Source organism: Lissotriton helveticus, chromosome 10 (assembly GCF_964261635.1).
Source record: "Lissotriton helveticus chromosome 10, aLisHel1.1, whole genome shotgun sequence".
NCBI lineage: Eukaryota > Metazoa > Chordata > Amphibia > Caudata > Salamandridae > Lissotriton > Lissotriton helveticus.
Genome location: NC_136071.1, coordinates 776,432,359 through 776,449,721, shown reverse-complemented (window position 1 = coordinate 776,449,721; position 17,363 = coordinate 776,432,359). Strand labels below are relative to the sequence as shown.

Genomic DNA, 17,363 nt, shown 5'->3' with positions numbered 1-17,363 from the left:
CCGCAGCTCTCCTCCGTCTCGCTCTGCCGCTCCCCGGGGCCCCCACCCCTCCCTCCCTCTCCAGCTGCCTCGGCTTGTTCCTGAAAGGAAGCGATTGGAAATGTCTGAATGATAAATCTGTAACCGTGACGTCGGGAAGCCACGATTTCCTGATAAAAATGCGCCGAGCTTGAAGTAGTGAGACGTGTAGCTTTCTTATTACATTGTGAAGAACTAGCAGCACCCCGGCGTGTGTGCAGGGGCGTAACACAGGGCCCCGCAGGCCCCGCGGTGCGGGGGGGCCACGCGCTCCAGGGGGCCCCTCACTCAGCGGAGCCTTCATGAACGCCCGGCTACCCTCCCCATTAATTAAATGGTGCGCGCAGCCGCGCACTCCACGTCCAGGCGGCCTCTTCATTAATTGAATTGCTGGCGCAGGGGAGTAACACAGGCCCCCCTCCTTTCTCCGTGGTGGGGCCCCCCGGCCCCGCTCTTCAGGGCAGGGGCCCCCTCACTCATCTGAGGCAGCCTTCATGAAAGGCGAGGTCAGCCACCTCGCCATCAATTCAATGGTGCACGCAGCGCCGGGCTCTTAATTAATTATATGGTTGGCGCGCACACCCGGGCCCCTCTGAGGCCGTTTATGATGAAATGGTGCATGCGCGGAAGAGCCCACAGTTGTTTCCGGCCGCGTTTGCGCCGTCTTCTTCAGGGTGAGGCATAGGGTAGCAGTTAGGGTAGGGCTGATGACCTGTGACCAGACCACGCGTGACAGTGACTTTTGGTACCCATCACATGACACAGCCAGAAACAGGCCACTGCTGCTAACTTGCTCGCCTGCTTGGCCTGCCGGCTATCTGCCTGGTTCATCCTCCCCCTGCTGGTTCTCCCTTCTCAATCTGCTAGAGGGGGAGATCCGGCGTCACTGGCAGCTGAAAATGTGGAAACCTTTCCCCTCTTTAATATCTGGAGCGAGGCCCTGCTGGTTGCAGTCTGTTGGGGACTCCGTACACTACAGGTGTGGCCGGTGTGAACAGAGAGGTGAGGGGGCATGGGTTCAGATTCCGCTGTGCTGGCCTTGGCAGAGAGCAGGGAGGGGAGCGGCGGTTTTGTTGTGGGCAGAGTGTGTCTCTTATTTGTTTGGAGCTTGGTTTCGGTTTTATTGCTGGTTTTGGGAACATTTTACGTAATGACAGTTGTTTTGCCGAGGCAGCAAGTGGCGCTATGGTGTACTTTTTGGGGATGTTTACATGGCACCACCATATTACAGTTCTAATTAATCTCCTACTATGTTGTGAATTGTTTAATTATCTTCTTTCGTGCTTTATTTGAAAAACACACGCACCTCTATACCATATTGCTGGTAATTACAATATTAGTCATGTTAAATGTTTAATTGCCAGAACTTTGCTTGCCCATACATATAGCTGCACTGTACAACTGCATATGCCCAGATACTTTGAGCTGCTCAATTGTTAGGACTTTTTGGAAGCTGTTTGTTCTCAGTATGATTGCATTCCATTGGCTCTTTCAGACCTTTCAGGGGTCTCACGAGGCGTGTATTCAGTGGCACAAAACCAGTGGCAGCAATAAAGCTTTCTCACACCCCTCTGCTTAACTAAACCTGAGGCCTGGCTACAGCTTCACACAGCCTCGAAACAGCCCCCCCAAATAAGGACACTAGTTAAGTGACCTTCAATTTCTGGGGCTTTGACGCAGTTTGAAGGTTTGTTTAGAGTTTCTCGTTGCACAAATTAGTGTAATTTCTGCTATTTATATTTTCCCCCATCTTCAATGCTTCATTTTACTTGCAAGAAAGTGTCACTCATAATCGTTCAATGTCACTCATAATTACACTGAAATTATGAAAATGTCACACATAGGCAATCTGAAACCTTGGCAGCTATGTATTTTATTTCGGAGCAGCCGGGCCAGCCGACACGAGGGCACTGGGTGAGGGAGAGGGCCCTGCTGCATCATGCAGTCAGGAGACGGCGGTCCGGTGAGAGGGTGGTCCTCACCGGTGAAGATTCACGCCGGCTCAGTAAGCCTGGGGGAAGAAGAAGAACAGCACAAACCGAGAGGATTGTGGTTTGGGCTTTCAGGAACTGTGCTTCAAGGGATTCTGGGAGGAGAGACGATACGTAAGTGATCAGGTAACAGGAAAGTGGTGCATTTTCCAGTAAGGGCACATCAGTGCCACACACGGTGAAATGCTGGTGCTGTATTTGTAGAAACAGTTGCAGAATTGTTATCTTCACCAGTAGTGAGGGCTGTGTCTGGTAGAACCAGCGGTATGTAACTGTGCAGCTGCTGCATTGGAGTTTCACGAACTTTCGCCCACATCGATGTCTGCTGTTGACATTATGTCACTGTCTGTGTCGCACCTGAGCTTTACTTGACCATTATAGTGGTTCTTCTGGTGATTACCCGTCCCAGACTGGGTTGCTTTTGATTGCAAGCTGACGCCTACTGAGATTCTCAGCAGATGGCGCATGGAGTATACATCCTTATTTCCAGGTAGGGGTGCGTTGTACGCATCTTGTGAACATGCACTTATCTGAAGGTGGGCATTATGTATCCATAGGTGGCGCGTGTGCACACATCACTCCTTTGGAAGTGAGCAGCTGAGCTCGGCACACATCGCCTCTGTATACATATTTTTTTCAGATAGACACCTTGTGTATAGTGAACGTTCCTCTGTTTATGGACACTTTGTGTCCGCAGCACCTTCTGTAAAGGTAAAGTGGGGCGCATCCTCATGCTAACAAGCTCCCTGGGACCTTTTGTTATTCATAGGTGGGCACACATTTCCAGATGGGAACCTTTGACATTTCAGTCATCTGCACGTAAGCATATTGCGTACGCAGCGCTTATTCACAGGTGTCCCTCCATCTGTGCACAGCGCCCCTCTACAGCCAGGGCACCTCTAGTACAGAAGGTGCATCCTATGTACACCGCAGCTCCCCGTAGAATAGAACCTGCACCAAAAGGGCTTTAAAAAGATAGGGAACTGTACAGAGTTCTTCACTTACTCTGAAAACCTTTCCAAGGAGAAGGAGGGCCAAATATGAAGGATGGGCTCTCGGGGTGCCAGGGAAGGGTGAATAGAGAGTGAGAGGGGGTGAACACAATGAAGTGATGGCAGCTACAATAAGACGATCAGCAATGGGGCTTCCCACCCTTGGTGGCACCTACACAGACTGGAAGCAGGGTGGCAGCAAACGAGAGGCAGACTGACCATTGCCCAAGAGGAGGCGATATCCCCATACCGCCTCCTCTTGGACAATGGTCAGTCTGCACATGAAGGTCGTCCAGACTGGGATAGTACAGGAGGAGGGAGATTCAGTCCGAGATTTGGAAGTGTGACAGGTGACAGGTGGGGTCTAGGCCATGCATGCAGGATGGCAATCCATGCTGGTGTGAGTGCAGGCAGGGTTAGTGCATAGTGATGGCACACCAGAAGCTGCCGGCAGTAAGTTTCGAAATGTACAAATGTAAAAAGTAGAAATCTTATGTTCCTACAGTTTGGGCTTAGTCCTGCCTCTGTCTTTCATTGGCTAGCTCCATAAATGGAGGCTAGCCATTGGAAGACAGAGGCGTCCGTCATTCACCGAGGCGATTCGTGGGCGTTCCGGCAATGTTTTTCTCATCCTGCCTCTTTTCTGACGTCATGTGGCGGTGGGCGTGTATTTTTTTTTTGTCCCGTGATGTTTTCGTTATTTTGTAAAAGCCTTTGGCCGAAGTGGTTGTCTCATGTTGTCTTTGGTCGTCTTTTTTAGCAAGATAAAGGTGAGTGCAGCGCTTCTGTAATTCCGTGTTTTGAATGTTTACTTTTGCACAGAATGCTCCTAACACGTAATGCCCGGTGTTGTGAATGTGTGCTCGTGTTTGGCTTGTGGCTTCAGTCGTCTTTTTTAGCTCGATAAAGGTGAGTGCAGCGCTTCTGAATGCCTCGTGTCCAAAGGCGAAACCGTTGCATTGTAAATGCTTGTTCTTTTTAGGTTGAGACTTGGCAGCACGCATATGCTGTCTGCAAGACCTTTGGTAATCAATAAACCGACTGTATTCCCGCCTCCTACTTACCATTGGTGTAGTCCAGCGTCTCTCTTCTTAGCTGCCTCCTGTATCGTTCTGCAGCTGATACAACACTTCCTTTCAATGGTCAGGAGCACCGGCAAAGCACACTATACTTACATTCCCTTCTTCATCTCCTGTTTGTGAGAACTTTTTTTCTTTATTTTTATTTACAGCACAGGACGTGATTGCACTTCAATGATGGCGGCTACACAATTTGTATTTTGTTGCGTTTCGTCTTCCATAAGGAACAGCCGGGAAGCACATAAATTTCAACTCCATAACAGGCAGTGGATGCCCATGTTGGCACAGGCTGCCTGAAAACATAACTTCAGCATGCATGCGAAGGGCACCAGCAGAGGCACTCGTCTCTTCACCGGACAGCAGAGGCAGGGCCGAAACAGGCAAGTAATACATGGCAGCCTGTACACAGGCAGCAAATAAACCTGCAGCTCCACCAGAAATCAGCTGGCATCCCTCATTTCGTTAACTCCGTCTAGTTCCAGCACAGGCAACAGTAGTGACACAGGCAGGTGACACATCTCTCAGCCCTACCACATGTGGATGGAAACTAGTGATAGAGCGCGCAAGTCACCCGACTAGTCTTTTACCAAAAATATTCACCTGGGCCCATAATCAATAAACTTCACAAATTAAGCAGGTAACCTTCGCTCTACTATCAGTGTATTTTATTCATTTAGGACTTTTGACCTTTTTTATACCTTGATTTACCAATCCACGTCACCGGTACCTAAAGTCCTAAGGGATCAAGGGTGTTAGAATAATAGGAAAATAACATTTGCACTTATAAATGGTCATGATCCAAAGATTGAACACCAAAAGACTTTCAATTATGAAGATCAGAATCAAAATGTAACTATGCAAAGGATGTATTAAACTAATTTCAATCATTTAGCAATAGGGAGGGTAAAGAGAAGGAACATAAAATACGATCAAATATTTAGGCATTCAACAAAAGGGAGGGTAAAAAGGGAACATGTCAAATTTTAACAGTAGGAAGGGTAAAGAGAACGAACATGATATGCAAATATGCAGCAATTAAACATGTAGCGAATAGGAAGGGTAAGAGAGAGAACAAATCAATGACAAACCCACATGGATTTTATATTTACCTAGAATGGTGTGAAGAACTTACCCTGGCCACAGGTCAGTTTGAAGGACAGAACCCAGAAAGTTGCAGTCACCAGTAGGCTAGCAGGTGCGGATTAGAATCAGGACAGGTAAAGCCAAATTGGATCAGGACAGGACCACCAAAGGTTAAGACTGGCACCCGCAGTTAAGTTGCAACGCCTGCGTTACTCCCTCTCTGCAGCTAACAGCCAGAACCCCGATTGGGTTATCGATTTCCCTGACAAAGTGATTCGCCGGCACTTAAGCTCCCAGAACCCCGATTGGGGTATCGAATCTTCTGACAGAGTGCCTCGCAGCCCTCTGTTCTTGGTCACCTATTGAGTGCGTTGGGTCAGGTCAGCTATTCGGACAAGTCGGACAAAATAACTAGCTAAGCCTACCCTAGTTATACTATTTTCCAGGTCAGTGTACCACCCCCCAATGTTGCAAGCGTAAGGATCTCAATTTTTGATTGGACAAGGAATGAGGAGATGTCATCACCCCATACCAAATTGAACTTTCTGCTTCTCATATTTAAATTTTCTTTCCCACCCATCCATTTTATTTTCACATGACATCTTTATTTCACCCAACAATGAATGCTTTCTTAATGAGCTTCCTTCGACAAGGGTAAAAGGTCGGCTTCCCAGGCGCATCTTGGATGAGACTGTTCTTTGGCAATCATTCAATGTCATTTCTGAAGCATCCCTTAGTTTCTTGTGCGCATGTTCAAAATGGATGCAGTGGGATCTCGTCAGGCCCAAATAATTTATATGAAAACATAGAAAAGAAACAGTTTGAGAACACAGAATAAAAGAATGCACTGTATACCACTTATCTCTACTCTATTCCCATTGCTTTCTATTTAACTATTGCGTTAAGGTTAAGCAGACTGAACAGCTTAGCAAAAGCAGCAGTGCAAGCTTCATGCATGCTGTAACACAGATCAGCCATTTTAATTCTAGTGCGCAGAAGCGAAAGTTTCCCTCCAAAGCAAAAAGTACGTCATGTCACATGAGTATGACAGACGCATGCGCAGTAGAAAATCCCACGTAGCAGCAGCCATTTTAATGCAAGCAGATTATAGTTAGTAAAAGTACATATGCAAGCTTCCCTCTGATGTTATGTAATGCAATATTAGTAATACAAACATGTTGATTAGTTTATTAACGTTATGTCGAGAGGACTGAATACAAGCAAGTCGCGTTACGTGCGAATCCTTGCTCCATCGCTAGATCTTAATTCCAAAACTGCACATGCTTCTAACTCGTCAGAGGCCTGGTCCTATACGCACAGTGCTTCAACCTCTCTCCTAACCAGCCCGGGCATGTGCCTCATTGACAGATGGACAACAACAAAGTGTCAAGGGAGGGGTTAGGGGCTGGTATTAGGGTGTGAGGAGGTGCATCAGATTATCACGTGGATGATATCATCAGTGATGTCATTTGAGATGTCATCGGTGATTTCATCAGTGATGTCATTGACCATGTCATGAATGATGTAATAAGTGACATCATCAGCAGTACATTGCGGGGGCGCAAGTTATAGTTAGCTCAACTAACCATACTGGCTGAATTTCTCTGGTTTTGTACAAGTGAAATGTCCAACTAACTATAACGTCCCTGAAACCTGTGTTTTTTTCTGTGAATTTCTAATGTTTCGTAAATAATAATTGCTAACTATAACGTCCCTGAAACATATGGTTTTTTCAGTGAATTTCAAAGGTTTTTTAATGCTAACTTCTAACTATAACGTCCCTGAAACCTGTGTTTTTTATGGTGAATTTCAAAGGTTTTTTAAATGCTAATTTCTAACTATGCCTACATAGGTGCAGAAAGCAGCAAGAGAAATGCAGAAAGAGGCAACGGAAGTCCATAAAGACAAAGAAAGGTGCAAAAAGAAGCAACAGATATACAGAAAGAACCAACAGAGGTGCAGAAAGAGGCCTTGTTGCAAAGTCACCCTGTGCATCCAACTTTTTGTTGACTGGTACTGGTGGCAACTGACTCTGACTAACCAGGCCCGGAGCCAGTTCTATGCTGAAAGACACTTAGAATACAGTGAATACACCTACAAAAACTAGGGTACACTATGGGTTGGGGTACCCCTGTGATTGGCATGACCTGTAAGGCCCTAGCACTTAATAGGGTAGGGGGGTAAAACTACTTCTAAGTCAGAGGTGCAGAAAGAGGCAAGAGAAGAGCAGAAAAAAGCAACAGAGGTGCCAAAACAGGCACGAGAGGTACAGAAAGAAGCAAGTGAAGTGCAGAAAGAGGCAAGAAAGGTACACAAAAAGGCAACAGAGGTGCAGAAAGATGCAGGAGGGGTGTAGAAAGAAGGAAGAGAAGTGCAGAAAGAGGCAAGAGAATTGCTGAAAGAAGCAACAGAGGTGTGGAAAGAAGCAAGAGAAGTGTCGAAAGAGGCGCGAAGGGTACAGAAAGAGCAAGAGAAGTACAGAAAGAATCAACAGAGGTACAGAAAGAGGCAAGAGATGTGTAGAAACAGGCAGGAAAGGTGCAGAAAGAGAGAACAGGGGTGCAGAAAGAGGCAAGAGAGATGCAGAAAGAGAAAAGAGGGGTGCAGAAAGAGGCAAGAATGGTGCAGAAAGAAGCAAGAGCAGTGCAGAATGAACAAACAGAGGTTCAAAAAGAGGCAAGCGAGGTAAAGAAAGAGGCAGGAGGGGTGCAGAAAGAAGGAAGAGAAGTGCAGAAAGAGGCAAGAGAATTGCTGAAAGAAGCAACAGAAGTGTATAAAGAAGCAAGAGAAGTGCAGAAAGAGGCAAGTGAGGAGCAGAAAGAAGAAAGAGCAGTGCAGAAAGAACCAACAGAGTTACAAAAAGAGGCAAGAGGGGTGCAGAAAAAGGTAGGAGAGGTGCACAAAGAGGCAAGCGAGGTAAAGAAAGAGGCAGGAGGGGTGCAGAAAGAAGGAAGAGAAGTACAGAAAGAAGCAAAAGAGGTGCTGAAAGAGGCACGAAGGGTGCAGAAAGAGAAAGAGAAGTGCAGAAAGACACAACAGAGGTACAGAGAGACACAACAGAGGCACAGAAAGAGGCAGGAGAGATGAAGAAAGAAGGAAGAGAAGTACAGAAAGAAGCAACAGAGGTGCTGAAAGAGGCACAAAGGGTGCAGAAAGAGGCAAAAGAAGTACAGAAAAAAGCAACCGAAGTGCTGAAAGATGCAAGAGAGGTGCAGAAAGAAGCAAGACAAGTGCAGAAAGAGGCACAGAGGTGCAGAAAGACCCAATAGAGGTGCACAAACAAGCAAGAGAAGTGCAGAAAGAGGCAAGAGAATTGCTGAAAGAAGCAACAGAGGTGTAGAAAGAAGCAAGAGAAGTGCAGAAAGAACCAACAGAGGTGCAAAAAGAGGCAAGAGGGGTACAGTAAGAGGTAGGAGATGTGCACAAACAGGCAAGAGCATTACAGAAAGAGTCAGGAGGGATGCAGAAAGAAGGAAGAGAAGTGTAGAAAGAAGCAACAGAGGTGCTAAAAGAGACAAGAATGGTGCAGAAAGAGGCAAGAGAAGTGCAGAAAGAAGCAACAGAGTTGCAGAAAGATGCAAAAGAGGTGCAGAAAGGGACAAGAGAGATGCAGAAAGAAGCAAGTGAGGTACAGAAAGAGGCAAGAGGGGTTCAGAAAGAGGCAAGAGAGTTACAGAAAGAAGAGAGTGAGGTTCAGAAAGAGGCAAGAGAAGAGCAGAAAATGGCAAGTGGGGTGAAGAAAGAGGCAAGAGAGGAATAGAAAGAGGCAAGATAAGTGTAGAAAAAGGCAAGAGAGGTTCAGAAAGAGGCACTTGATGTGCATAAAGATGCAAGAGAGGTGTAGAAACAAGCAAGAGAAGTGCAGAAAGATGCAAGAGAATTACTGAAGCAACAGATGTGCAGAAATTGCCAAGAGAAGTGCAAAAACAGGCAGGAAAGGTGCAGAAAGCGGGAACAGAAAGAAGCAAGAGGGATAAAGAAATTTGCAAAAGAGGTACAGAAAGATGCAAGAGCACTGCAGAAAGAACCAACGGAGGTGCAGAAAGAGGGAAGAGGGGAACTGAAAAGGCACGAGAAGGGCAGAAAGAAGCAAAAGAGGTATAGAAAGAGGCATGAAAAATTCTGGAAAAGGCAAGAGAGGTGCAGAAAGAGGAAAGAGAGGTGCACAAAGAGACAAAAGGGGTACAGAATAGGGCAAGAGGGGTGCAGAAGGAAGCAAGAGAAGTGCAGAAAGAAGCAACAGAGGTACTGAAAGAGACAAGAGGGGTGCAGAAAGAGGCAAGAGAAGTGCCGAAAAAAGCAACAGAGGTACAGAAAGAGACAAGAGAGGTGCAGAAACTGGCAGGAAAGTGTCAGACTACTATGCTTCTTACCTTAATCTTGATTTGTATTGGCGTAGTAAGATTTCGCAGAGACACAAGGGACCAGCTTCCCAAATCACTAAACAATAACTTGTGAATTAACTCTCTAGCAAGTTATATACTTAGAAATAGGGGAGGAGGGCCGGATACTGGACGTTGACGATTTTCTTGCTGTCGACCTGCGAGGCAACAAGTGGAAATCTTTAAGGATATATTTATAAATCAGTAATATAGAGAAGTTCACGAATATTCAACAGCTAACCTAGCAAACTTTAGTTATGAAAAGAAGCCTACCTGCGGACAGCGGTTGTTTTAGTCTACGTCCTAGTATTTCTTTATCTGTGGATCTGGATAAGTATAGCTTAGGGAACGGGCTATAGCGTATGCTGCACTTGAATTGTTATTGGCAACTAAAAGGGAAACAATAACATAATTACCACTGAACCTTTTATAAAATTCTTAGTACTCTACTTCTTTCTGTCAAAAATTACCTTCTTAAAAATTGTGTTTTAGTTTCCTGCTCTTTGTTCCTCTTGTTTTAAAGAAGTAAACAAGAACAACATCCTATCTAGGACTCAGAAAATAAACTAAAAATGAACCAAACCCTTTTTTCAGAGTTACTTCCTCATCGGTATGCAAATGTTAATAACACATCTTCTTCAAACACTTCTTCATGGGAAGTTTTCAAGCAATTAGAATTCATAAAGTTTTACTCTGCATTGTCCATCAGTCTTCTTTGTAAGAAAATAGAAGTTCCCAAAACAATTCTTTTAGATGACCTCTCTTGCGTAGGGCGCTAAAGAATGAAAGTTACTTATCTTCTTTTTGTCTTTTCCATTGTAGGTCCTGCCTTGGAGATCAAAACCGCCTGAACCAAAATTGAAAGCGTCAAGATTGCTCACGGAGATCAGGTGAGTGAAGATGCTCTGGAAACAGGTCCTGCTCAGGAGACAAGTGGAATGCTAAGCGCCTTCTAGAAGTTTGGGTGTGACTTTTATAGGCAGCCACACCCATAGCTGTTAGTCACGTACCATTCAGCTCAGCATAACTGTGCGTGCGTGGGCGTTTCCTCTGATGCCGCCAGTCTGCTGATAACTCCGGCAGCTTTTCAATCTTTTGCGAGTGCTTTTCATTTTGCTCAAACACAATATCAAAGCAAGCTTTACACATGCAGCGCTGTAGAATTCTTTTAACATGATTCAAATGATTTTTTACCCTTGTTAGTAGAACACCATTACCACCTAGATACAAAGTCATTGTGCTGAACATTTTCTCCAGTTCTACCATACATTTGTACTATGCAGTTAAAACACCATTTCAACCACTTTACAAAAAGGAGTGCTGGTGCACGGGAAAGGGGTGGGTATTTTCTGCATGATAAAAAACTGATCTTTACAACCTAAGTATCCTTGTAGGGAGGTGAGATATTCCTGGCAGGAGTATGACATTCATGACATAAAGGTGCAGAAAGAGGGAACAGGGGTGCAGAAAGAGGCATGGGGATACAGAAATTTGTAAAAGAGTTGCAGAAAGAAGCAAGTGCAGTGCAGAAAGACCTGTCAGAGGTGCAGAAAGAGGCAATAGGGGTGCAGAAAGAGGTAGTAGAGGTGCACAGAGGCAAGAGGGGTATAGAAAGGCAAGAGGGGTACAGAAAGAAGGAAGAGATGTGCAGAAAGAAGCAACAGAGGTGCAGAAAGAGACAAGAAGGGTGCCGAAAGAGGGAAGAAGGGTACAGAAAGAGGCAAGAGGGATACAGAAAGAAGCAATTGAGGTGGAGAAAGAGGCAACAGAGGTACAGAAAGAGTCAAGAGAGGTGCAGAAAGTAGAAGAGATTTGCAGAAAGAGGCAAGAGAAGTGCAGAAAAAGAAAGAAATGTACAGAAAGAAGCAACAGAAATGCAGAAAGAGGCAAGAGAGGCGCAGAAGGAAGCAAGAGTGGCTTGCACACCATTAGTACCAGTTTAACACCCACATTTAGCAATAAGTTCTAGGTTTGCAAAGGGCCTACCACCTCGCTGCATTTTTGGTAACGTTTGAGCTAGACACAAGGCTTTTTTTGTTCAAATCTGCAGATTAGGGAGCAGATGATGGATTATGTGGCTAATGCAGAAAATGCATAATTGTGTGAAAGTCGGTGCAGACAAATAGTCGCATAATTTCAGAGTCCCTGCTCATACCTCTGACTAGGTCCACAAGTGCTCCTCAGTGATTCCTTCTTTTTTTGTCTCACTGAGTTCATAGTTGAGCTTCTATGGAAACAAGGAAAACTAAACCTGAGGTTACCACTCCACAACAAAGACTACCATACCACATAATTACTCTCCATAACACATAATCCCACTCTACATAATTCCTACACACTAAATACCACATATTTTCTATCCACATAATTTCACTCTACAACTTACCACATAATTCCACTACACACAACGTACATTCACTCCACTCCAAAAAGCATTAGTAAAAAACCTCCGACCAGCGCTCAGGAATTCCACTGCGTAGGACTTACTGGAGCTACCAGGAGCCACCAAAGTCCCTTAAGAGTAAAGTGGACTTCATCCCCCATCCCGTAGTCTGCTAGGAGACGCATTTTTATTTCTTCCTTAAGGTAAACAAGATCTACACATCTTTTCTGGATATTGACCCAGATCCACCCCCCCAAGGACTCTATCCAGTAGCTGAAGCAGAGGAGTCTCCTCATAACATCCTAGCCCACCTCCCACAGCTAGACTCAGCTACACTCGAGTCTCTAATGCGCCAAATAAAATCTGGCTCCCCATGCGACCCTGCTCCACCGAATACACTGATCTCGGTTAGCCTGGTGATTCTTCCTACACTACTGGAGTTGCTGAACTCCTCGATAGTGACCAGCACAGTTCCACTAACATGGAAACATGCCAGGGTTCGAGCACTCTTGAAAAAACCTAACCTCGATCCTGCCAACCTCAACAACTATCGCCCTATCTCACTGCTCCCCTGGGCAAGCAAAATCCTCGAAAAACACATTAACACCTCCTTAGCCAGGTTTTTCGAGAGCAACCACCTGCTTGACATCACCCAGACGGGCTTCTGTCTCAAGCATGGTACGGAGACGGCGTTGATTGCAGTCACAGAGGAAGCAAGGCGGATCCTAGATCAAGGGGGATCAGTGGCAGTGACCCTCCTTGACCTTAGCGCCGCCTTTGACACGGTGACCCACGAAATCCTCCTCCACCGCCTCCTGAGCTTGGGAATTTCAGGAGTAGCCCTGGCTTGGCTCAAGTCCTTTTTAAAAGACCGCACTTTCCGAGTCTTTGAAGGATCCTCAGTCTCCTCAAGCAAGCCTCTGGAGTGTGGGGTGCCGCAGGGCTCCTCACTAAGCCCCACGCTTTTCAACGCATACATGAGACCACTGGCAGAGATTGTTCGTCCGCATGGTATTAAGATCGTTACTTATGCGGGCGACACCCAGCTAGTGGTCTCCCTTGCGCACAAGAACAGTCAGCAAGCACAGACCAGCTTGATTCCCTGTCTAGAGCAGGTAAAGAGCTGGATGACGAAGTCATGCTTAAAGCTCAATGGGGATAAAACTGAGCTTATGCTCCTCGGCCCCTCAGCCCCCTCCACCATAGAGCTACTGTGGCCCCCCAGTTTAGGTGCCCCCCCTGCACCCAGAGACAACATAAAAAGCCTTGGAATTTGGCTAGATAAATCCTTGACATTCAACACACAAGTCACCAAACTATCAGCAACATGCTTTGGTATGATCAGGACGATGAAAAAAATCCTCCCACTTCTCCCCTTCGAGGCAAAACAGGTAGTCATCCAGGGTCTAATTCCGTCTTGTATCGACTTCAGCAACGCCCTGTATTTAGGGGCACCTGAATACTGCCTGAACAAACTTCAGCGGATCCAAAACTGTGCAGCCCGCACACTGCTTGGAATCCCCCACAGAAATCCTATAGGCCCTGGCCTAAAAACTCTACACTGGCTCCCTGTTAGGGAAAGAATTAAGTTCAAGGCCATGTGCATCACCCACCAAGCCTTTTGGAAATCCGGCCCTGCGATCAATCACTCTCTGGTCACTCCTTATCACCCCAAGAAAGAGCTTCGCTCCTCAAAGCCTTCCTAGCCGCTGCCCCACAGATACGAAGATCCAGGGCAGGAGGCCGTTCTTTCTCCTACAACTCTTCTAAGCTGTGGAACTCTCTCCCCCTCCATTTAAGGTCCAATCCCAATTTACCAACCTTTCGCAAACAATTAAAAACCTTTCTCTTTAACTACAATTTACCTACCCCCCCAGTGATCTACCTCAGCAGAAGGTTCATTCTATTCACTAGCGCCTGGACGCCTCAGGGCAGCTGTTCGCGCTCTATAAAAATCCTTTTAATTTCATTTCATTTCATTTCATTTGCAGAGTGGTAGAGAAAGGGGGGGTGGCCTCCAAAGATGTCTTAGCAATCCCACTGTGTGGGACCTACTGGAGGTAACAAGAGGGGTAGTTGACCCCCAAGGACAACCTTGGGGCCGCCTATCCCTCCTATTAACTCAAGTAAGTCCCACACAGCAGGATTGCTAAGTTCTCATACAGCCCACACCCCATTTGCCCGCCACTCTGCAAACGCGCTCCCTGGTGCACTCTTGGATGGGGATTGAAGTCCCCTTCGCTGCTTGGGGTCCTTAGGAGCCAAGTAGCCTACCTCTCACCTCCAGTAAGCCCCACACAGTGGGACTGCTGAGAGGTGGACACAGGCCACGCTCCCTTTCTCCACCACTCTGGGAACACGCCTCCTGGTGCGTTCTAAGTTGAGGTATTAAGCACCCTTCATTCCTGAGGGTCCCTGGGGCCCACTAGCCCACCAGGTACCCTAAGTAAGCGCCACACACCTGGACTGCTGAGAGTGGTCTGAGGCCACGCCCCCTTTTTACACCACTGCAAATGCAGCTCCTCGTGCACTGTTGCTCAGGGGATGAAGTCCACTTGTGCCCTGACACATGAGGACCTCATCGCCTCACCAGCAGTGCGCCAAGAGGCATATTTGCAGAGTGGTGCAAAAAGGGGCATGGTCTCGGACCACCTCTCTGCAATCCAGCTGTGTGGTGCTTACTGGAGGTACCTGGTGGTCACTTTTGACCCTGGCAGCCTTGTTGTTTTTTTTTTTGTCAAAGGTATTTTTATTAATAGTTTGTAGAACAGAAAGAAAAAGAAAAACATGCGACAGTCCCGCACAACTTCCCACGCAGGGGGCATACATAAAGTCAAGCGGAAGAGATGGCATGGACGAAAGGAAGCACGTGCACCTAGGCCTTAGGAGGCCAAGAGTCAAAGGAAAGTACATGAAGCATAGCCCATATGAGATATAGGGTAGTATAGAGTTAGGGCTATCGCCTGGAGTAGGTGCCACTGCATAATCAAAACAATGAAATAGGCCTGCACTCTCCTATGCGTTGTCCATCTCTTCGCCTCAGCCATGTGCCAGATCATGAACAAAAACCACCCACACCCACCCCTACTCCCCCCCCCCCAGTGGTGGCAGCCATAGTCATACATACACAGTCAACTGGACGGATAACACTTACACTTGAAATAAATGAAGGGCTCGCACCATAGGCGGGCAAACCGCAGATGGCAAGCCTTTAGAGAGAAAGCGAACTAAGGGGCAACAGCGAAACGTGAAGTTTCGAAAGTCGCTTAGGAAGATATCAACCATACGTTCCATGGTCAACAACTTCCATAATCTCGCATGCCACAGGGAAAGCGCTGGGGCTTCTGTCTTCTTCCAGGCCGCTGCTAGGGTCAGTTTGGCCGCTCCAATACAAAGCCAAAGTATCTTTTTGTCTGCCCTGGTTTGGTGTTCAAGATCCGGATCCTGAAGGCCAGGCAAAATATGAGCCATAGAATCCGCGATCGGGTAGCCCAGAATCTCCTTAATATGGGATAGGATCTCTGTAGGAGAGTGGGGTCTGCAATCCCATGGCCACCCCAGATTTTTGCTTTTTGCTTCACTGATTTACGACTTTCCCTGGCTGTGGGCCTGCTAATCAGACCCACAGCCTAGCTGTTCTCTCTCTAAATTACAACCATGTACCTTAGGTGCATTGTACCAATTGGTACTGGGCCACCTTATCAGTCCCTGTACAGCATACCTTAGGTATCCAGGGCATAGGTGTACCCAGGGCCTACCAGGGGCTGAAGCATGTATTATGCCACCCCTGGTTGGCCACCCAAACAGACACAACTAGCTGCACGACAGCTGGGGCAAGGTGGTGTAATCACCCTTTGCTTTAGATATAGTATACCTATATCTAAACCTAAAATGGACACATATATTCCTATCAGTCACTCCTATGGCAGGCCTTATCAATCCTGAAGGCAGAGTGCTTGGAATTATGTGAGATGGTGCTCTGGCATGAGCTGAGCCCGTTTGCAGCTTGCGGAACCAAGTCGAAATAGCTGTTCCATGATAACGCTATACCATATACTCTTAAGTGCATTATAATCCTCGCGGTTAAATGCTAACTTTGGTATAGCATTATCAAAACATGTCGAGTAAGGTGTCATACGAATTGGAATACTAACCCCTCGCCAATTCTGGCGACGGGGTTAGCATTCCACCCTTCTAGAGGGACACGACATGTATGTAACTGTGAACCCCGGTTAAAGTCAGACACAGCCTCAGCTCCACAAAATGGATGCTGCCACCAAGACACAAGTCTGCCCTCCTGCTGCTGGGAGTCCTTCCAGCAACGGAGGCCTGGACAAAGGGTTTCCTGTCAGGGGCGGTGCTAGCACCATCCCAGACAGGATTTTGTGTATCCCAGGTAGGCAGGGCTGAAAGGAAGGTGACTGCAAGTGGCACCCCAGTGCTCACTGTGCATATGCCGGCTCAAACCAGTTCCTGGGGCACCCCAGCCCCTGAGCTGGGGAGAGACCAGACAAAAGAGAGGGGTGTAACCACCCCCCTCCTGGTCCCACCCATAGGGCAGGACCTAGTCGCGTGCCAGCCCCTTTTCTTTGGATAAAGGTAGGAGCAGGCCCCCTTCCCAAATTAGATAATCTTGAATCTTGAACTACTTTCCACGAAAGGAACTCTTGACTTTCTCTGAAGACTCTCCCTTGTGGCTAAGGAGTAGCCACCCTGCACCAGCAGGCACCATCGGAGCTCTTGCGGTTTGCTGCACGTCCATCCTCCGGATCAAGACTGCCCAGCTCGACGAGACCCGGATTCCCTGCCATCTCTGACCTCTACCTACATCATCCAGCCCAGCTGAGATTCGTGGGTGTGACGAGACCCGTGGGACCGGCCATCTTCAAGACCTGCACGACGCTTCACCAGCACGACCCCGAGAGACCCTCGAGTAAGTGCACTGGGGTTTGAGAAGCCCTAACCCTAAGCAGCTCCAGCACCAAAGTCCAGCCCCCCAGCATCCACGAGGTCTGCGTGGGACCCTTCTGCTCCTTTGCTGCTTGCCACGTTGTCCGGTCACTTGCCCGTTGGCTAGTGACCCTTTTGACGACGTACCATGACGTTTTCACCGCTGGTCTAGGTCCCCTAGACTGGCCCTTGCTTCTTGTCCAACGAGAAGTACCCTGGACCCTCCTGGTCCACTCCAGACGCCATTTTGACTCCACCGCGTGGGCTTGCATTTGCCAAGGTTTGTTGCTCAAATCTTGAGTCCAGCATCGCCGACAGCCGACAGCCTCGTGGGACAGCTCGCACCTCCAGCCTGGACGCCAACAACGCCTCCTGGCCCGTGTGACTGCAGAGTCCAGCGTCGCCCACTCACCTGGTCGAGGTGACTTCATTCGGTGCCATCCTGGTGCCCACATAATCACTGGCTAGTGATTAAGAACTGAGTC

At 47.4% G+C, this 17,363-nt stretch overlaps 1 long non-coding RNA gene across 1 annotated transcript in view; it reads left to right on the top strand.

The window, feature by feature from the left end:
• The window catches only part of LOC144785482 (uncharacterized), a 109,468-nt gene that overhangs the window by 79,987 nt on the left and 12,118 nt on the right, over window positions 1–17,363 (top strand). The window contains exon 2 of the long non-coding RNA XR_013601920.1: window positions 10,368–10,435. This is a non-coding gene — a long non-coding RNA (uncharacterized LOC144785482). The remainder of the gene's footprint in view (window positions 1–10,367; window positions 10,436–17,363) is intronic.